Below are 6,000 nucleotides of genomic sequence, written 5' to 3'. Positions count from 1 at the left end.
CTGGTGCCAATTATCGCATCACTGTGTGTTAATTGTACTGTTAAGGTTAAGGACATACAGGTGGAAAGTATTGATTGATCTTTTGAGCACACTTAATAAGAGATTTCTGGGGCACTGTGTCATGAGAATGTCGCTTTAAGAAATGTTTGGCTGCTCATGTTACTGCAGTGATGTCAGAGTGTGGGTGGAGCTGAGCTCTGGCTCTGCTTTTTAGTTTCACTTTGAGAAAAGCTTGGGTGTGTCTGTGCCCTTTTGGTTTCGTTTTCAGTGTTGGAGCTGAAGCCAGACAAAGCAGCTGTACTGCTGTTCTCTCTGCCATGAAAAGACTGTCTCTTGATTATTTGGTGAATTCAGAATTATAAATGTTCTTTAATCTAATGTGCTTCTGCTGAAAGTTTTTTTAAAAGTCTTCTGGATGTTAAAAGGACAGCTTAAGAATTACTTAGTGTTGTATTCTTTGGGGGTTGTATTTGAATTAATGGTTGCTAAGAGGTTCACTGTATGTTTTAAAAAGGTTAACTTGAGTTCATAGAATAAACATTGTTTTGCTTTAAAAAATGCTTTCCCATTTTTGCTGTACCACCTGTAGAACATAGAACATAGAAAATACAGCACAGAACAGGCCCTTCGGCCCACGATGTTGTGCCGAACCTTTGTCCTAGATTAATCATAGATTATCATTGAATTTACAGTGCAGAAGGAGGCCATTCGGCCCTTTGAGTCTGCACCGGCTCTTGGAAAAAGCACCCCACCCAAACTCCACACCTCCACCCAACACCAAGGGCAATTTGGACATTAAGGGCAATTTATCATTGGCCAATTCACCTAACCCGCACATCTTTGGACAGTGGGAGGAAACCGGAGCACCCGGAGGAAACCCACGCAGACACGGGGAGGACGTGCAGACTCCGCACAGACAGTGACCCAAGCCGGAATCGAACCTGTAGAGTGGGCCGTGTGCTCCCCATACCACAATCTATTAAAAGTTGTGGGTCAGGTGAACTCCATGATACACTTTGGGGTTCTCGAAACCCTGGCCCATAACAACTGGGTGTTGATTTGCGGGGGGTGGGGGGGGTGGAAGGTAGGTAGATATATGTAATGTTTCATTCTATAAATAAATAAATATAGTGCTGGATTCTCCGGTCCCCCAGCCGCGTGTTTCTTGGCGGCGCGCTGTTTTCTGACAGCGGCGTTCTCTAATCCCGCTGCATGTTAATGGGATTTCCCATTATAGCCACCCCACACCGCCGGGAAACCCATTGGTGGGCGTGTGCTGCCAGCGGGAAAAGAGAATCGCAACGGCCGGAGAATGCCAGCCATAGTATTAAGTATTAAGATTAGTGTCTGGATTCCGACTTTACCATCTGGTTTCAAATGACTTAAAACTCTACCATTCCATCAGGGAGGTACTAACTCACTACAGACCATTGTTGTTAAAAAATTATAAAGATTTACTGGGGTAAAGGAGGGTAGGATTTTTAAAAGGAATCATCTGGTTCCTCGTTTTCATTCCGATCTATTAATTTTCCATTTGGTTTCATGGACCAAAAGAGTAGTCTGCTCCTAAATCATCTTGAACAAATCTTTTCCATTCGAGATATTGGATAAAGCGGCTTGGTATCAAATTCATATATTGTCCTAAAAAATGAACTGTTTTGGTGCAGTCTTAAAAATGAAAAACCCTCCCGAGATTTCAGAAAGATGAAAACAGATATTTTAAATGTTGACAATACGTTAAAATCATAGAATTGAGGCAGAATCCTGAAGTTAAAAATATACTCCTGCAGTGGTTAGCATTGCTGCCTCGTGGGGCTGAGGACCTGAGTTTGATCCCGGCCCCGGGTCACTGTCTGTGTGGAGTTTACACATTCTCCCCATGTTTGCATCGGTTTCACCCCCACAACCCAAAGGGGTGCAGGGTAGGTGGATTGGACATGCTAAATTGCCCCTTAATTGGTAAAAAAATTGGGTACTTTAAATTAAAAAATATATCTACATCGCCATAAAGCACTCAGTCATGGCAATGGTGATGATGCAGGACAGATACATGAGCCATGCATACTTATGTCTGTGGTAAGGTCCATTAGGGTATGAAGGTCACAGTAACCTTTATCTTAATTGTTCACTGGAAATCATAGAACTCTTAAGTTGCAAAGAAAATAATCACCATCATATAAATTTCACATATTGCAGAGAAATAATAACATTAAAATGATGTAAAATCAATTATCAATACAATTTAGTACTTGATGATGAATACCTTATTATAAAACATTGACTGGATAGTCAAATGGATCACTGGGCGGCACGTGGCGCAGTGGTTAACACTGCTGCCTCCTGGTGCCAAGGATTAGGGTTCAATCTTGGCTACAGGTCACTGTCCGTGTGGAGTTTGCACATTCTTTCCGTGTCTGCATGGTTTTCACCCCCACAATCCAAAGATGTACAGGGTAGGTGGATTGGCCACGCTGATTTGGCCCTTAATTGGAATTTTTTAAAAATGTATCACTGTTTGTTTTAGATTTGAAGTTCTGGTGGATTCTGTGTTGTTTCATTGCATAAATAAATAATCAATAACTAAACCTATTAAACTAAATCTAGCAGTGAAAGTAGTAGGAAAGCAGTTAACAAGAAAAAGGTTCATTTGGGTAGCAGCTTCTAGATTTATCCAGTGTGTGGAGGGATATCTAACATGTTATTTGACATGCACTTCTGAATCATTCTGTTGGAGTTGTGGGAGAATAGACTGGACTGCAAGTGAAGAGACATGGGGCGAAATTCCCCGGTATCGGCGCAAATCAGTTCGGCATCGCGCCGCCCCAAAGTTGCGGAATCCTCCGCATCTTAGGGGGCCCAGCCCTAACCTTGCGGGGCTAGGCCCGCGCGGACTGATTTCCGCCCCGCCAGCTGGCTGAAAAGGCCTTTGGTGCCCCGCCAGCTGGCGCGGAAATGACATTGCCGGGCGGCGAAGGCGCGAGATCGTTAGCGGCCGCTCACGGCATCCCCGCGCATGCACTGTGGAGAGAGTCTCTTCCGCCATGGTGGAGACCGTGGCGAAGGCGGAAGGAAAAGAGTGCCCCCACGGCACAGGCCCGCCCGCGGATCGGTGGGCCCCGATCGCGGGCCAGGCCACCATGGGGGCACCCCCCGGTGCCAGATCGCCCCGCGCCCCCCCCAGGACCCCGGAGCCCGCCCGCGCCGCCTTGTTCCGCAGGTAAGGTAGGTGGTTTAATCCACGCCGGCGGGACAGGCATTCTAGCAGCGAGACTCTGGCCCATCTGGGCCGGAGAATCGCGGGGGTGGGGGGGGGGGCCAACCGGTGCGGTGCGATTCCCGCCCTCACCGAATCTCCGGTGGCAGACAATTCGGCAACTGGCGGGGGCGGGATTCACGCCAGCCCCCGGCGATTCTCCGACCCGGCGGGGGGGGGGGTCGGAGAATCTCGCCCATGATGCAGACAGTGAACCTCTATGTCCGAGTACCCCAACCTTTGTAATACTTTGTACATAACATTAAAACCCATTCTTAAATATATATCACATTGTATTAAGGAATCTAATTTGTGAAAGTGTTGTATGGGTAAACAAGTGATTTATTTTAATTTTGTGAGACTTTAAAAAAATAAAATTAGAGTACCTAATTAATTTTTTCCAATTAAGGGGCAATTTGGCGTGGCCAAATCCACCTACCCTGCACATCTTTTTGGGTTGCGGGGTGAAACCCACGCAAACACGGGGAGAATGTGCAAACTCCACACGGACAGTGACCCAGAGCCGGGATCGAACCTGGGACCTCGGCCCCGTGAGGCAGCAGGGCTAACCCACTGCGCCACCGCGCTGCCCGAATTGTGTGAGACTTTTAAGGAGTAGAAGAGAAACTAAGGGCGGGATTCTCCGATTGCCGACAACGAAATCGCATTTGGCGATTGGCTGGAGAATCCTTTTTGATGCCGAAATCGGGATGGTGCCTGTTTTTGGATGCTCCATCCCCTCCTAAACGATGTCTTCAGTGCGTTGGGACGGCCTCAGATGTCACCTGAAAGCCCTCCCCCGATGGGCCGACGTCCCGACGGCGTGGATCACTTGTGGCCTGAGGTTTTGTCAAATTTGCATGACGGCTGCAGACTGTGTCCAGATCCCCCACAGTCGGGGGGGGAGCCACTCCACTGGCCATGGGGGGCCTAGGAGGGCGCAGCGTGACTGGTGGGGGGTGGTCCGGGGGTGGCGAGGGAGATTCCAGGGGGGCACTATCTGGCAGACTGCGTCCATACGCAGCCATGATGTACGGCGGGACTGCTGCAGGTTGTTGCCGTGTGCATGCGCGGCCATGGACCCAGTAATTCTCCGTCCTTATCTGCAGGAAAATCCAAGGGGGTTTACGTGGCGCGGCTGCTAGCCCCCCATCGGGTGGATCATCGGTGCGGGGGCAGCGCCGCGTTTTGTTCGTAATACTAGACACATGCTGCGGACATTGCCTCAAAATCGGAGAATCCAGCCCTTAACTCCTTTCCAGTCAGTTTTATCTATTTTGTTCACCTGAATGCTACTTTTGATATCCAACTAAGTCAAAATCTTACTCAGTAACCATCTGACTTACTTGAGTCAAGCAACTGAGCAACTGAATGAAGAGCCCATGCATGTGAATTGCTGACCACCTGAGTAAGTCACACAGAGGGGCACAGACCTCTCTGCAGTCTGCCATCTATAAAGTGCGTACAGCCAATAGCAGAATTGGGGCTTGAAAATGTACAGTACAACATTCCCAGTGGATAGAGATTGGGCGGCGAATAGATTACTAAATCAGGCAGTCAATATTTACAATCATTAAAAAAAGATCTAGTTAACTCCTCTTAATGTGCCTCTTATACATCATTGCAATTGTCATTAGAATTCAAATGGAAATTTTTCACACATTTGAAAAAGGCACAGAAAATTGAAGATGCACAAATCAATCAGCAACTATTGGGAGGAAGAGAAGGAAGATTTGGCAGACCCTTCTCCAGAACTAAAAGTGGAAATATCAACAAGAATATAAATATAATCAGCAAAATGTAGAGGGGAAAAGCAAACTTGTTATATTCAGATCACTGGACTAATAGTTCACAATCTTCCTCGGGTTTCTCCAGTGGATTTCAGTGTAGATTTTCACATCCCAAACCCACTTTTGGGAATATCTATTTATGTATGGCCCCTCAACAGCAGGCTGACTTGCCCTCCGTCTTCGTAACCCTGCACTACGACCCTTCTGGTCAGTAATTTACATAGAGATAAAGGAGCAGCATTCCTGGTATAATGGCTTCAGGTCCTATTGCAGCCTGAACTTGCGGTTTGAATAAGAAACCTCCCCTCCCCCACTCCTTCTGCACCGTTCCCTGAGATGGATGATTGGGGAGGATGGGTTGCTGTTTCACACACTCCTTTGCTGCTCCTTCAATAGCCAAGTTAAGCTCAATGTTTAAAACTTCAGCACTTTTGCCAAATAATATGGAGTTTTGTTGTGGCATAGTTTTCCATTGTGCATTATTCACCTGGAGATACGCAAGCTGAATTTTGGTGAGTCAGATTGGTTTTAGGTCTGTTCTTGAGAATGTCCAACATCTTCCTATTTTTGTAACTTTTAGTAATCAATGCTTTTCTATTTTCCTATGGATGAGTAGCTGTGTGTTACAAATTTTCAGTTAGGCAGGGATTCTAAATTGGATTTGAAATTCAAAATCTCACATGGAAAACAAGCAGGAGTAATTTTAGGAAATGATCTCTGAGAAAACGATATTTGCTGAGTGAGGGTGAGTTTGACTTGACCAATAAACTCCTTGAAATTTGGTGCAAGCGCAATGTGTTGTTTTGTGGTATAAAAGACAAACTTTAGAGGAAGCTCGATTTCCCTCTGGTGGAAAAGGACAAGACTAAATATTTTGATGTATTAACAAAATTGTAGGAAACATACCCTTCCTGAAATGTCAATAATAGAAATGAGAAAAACTTAGAGAATAAGATT

At 46.1% G+C, this 6,000-nt stretch overlaps 1 long non-coding RNA gene across 2 annotated transcripts in view; it reads left to right on the top strand.

Annotated features, from left to right (window-relative positions):
• Positions 1-5,349: 5,349 nt before the first annotated feature.
• The window catches only part of LOC140411250 (uncharacterized), a 386,898-nt gene continuing 386,247 nt past the window's right edge, over positions 5,350-6,000 (top strand). For both annotated transcript variants that reach the window (XR_011940843.1, XR_011940844.1), the window contains exon 1: positions 5,350-5,555. This is a non-coding gene — a long non-coding RNA (uncharacterized lncRNA). The remainder of the gene's footprint in view (positions 5,556-6,000) is intronic.

This window comes from Scyliorhinus torazame, chromosome 1 (genome assembly GCF_047496885.1).
Source record: "Scyliorhinus torazame isolate Kashiwa2021f chromosome 1, sScyTor2.1, whole genome shotgun sequence".
Lineage (NCBI taxonomy): Eukaryota > Metazoa > Chordata > Chondrichthyes > Carcharhiniformes > Scyliorhinidae > Scyliorhinus > Scyliorhinus torazame.
Note: the sequence above shows the minus strand (reverse complement) of the source record. Positions and strands in the feature narration are given on the sequence as shown.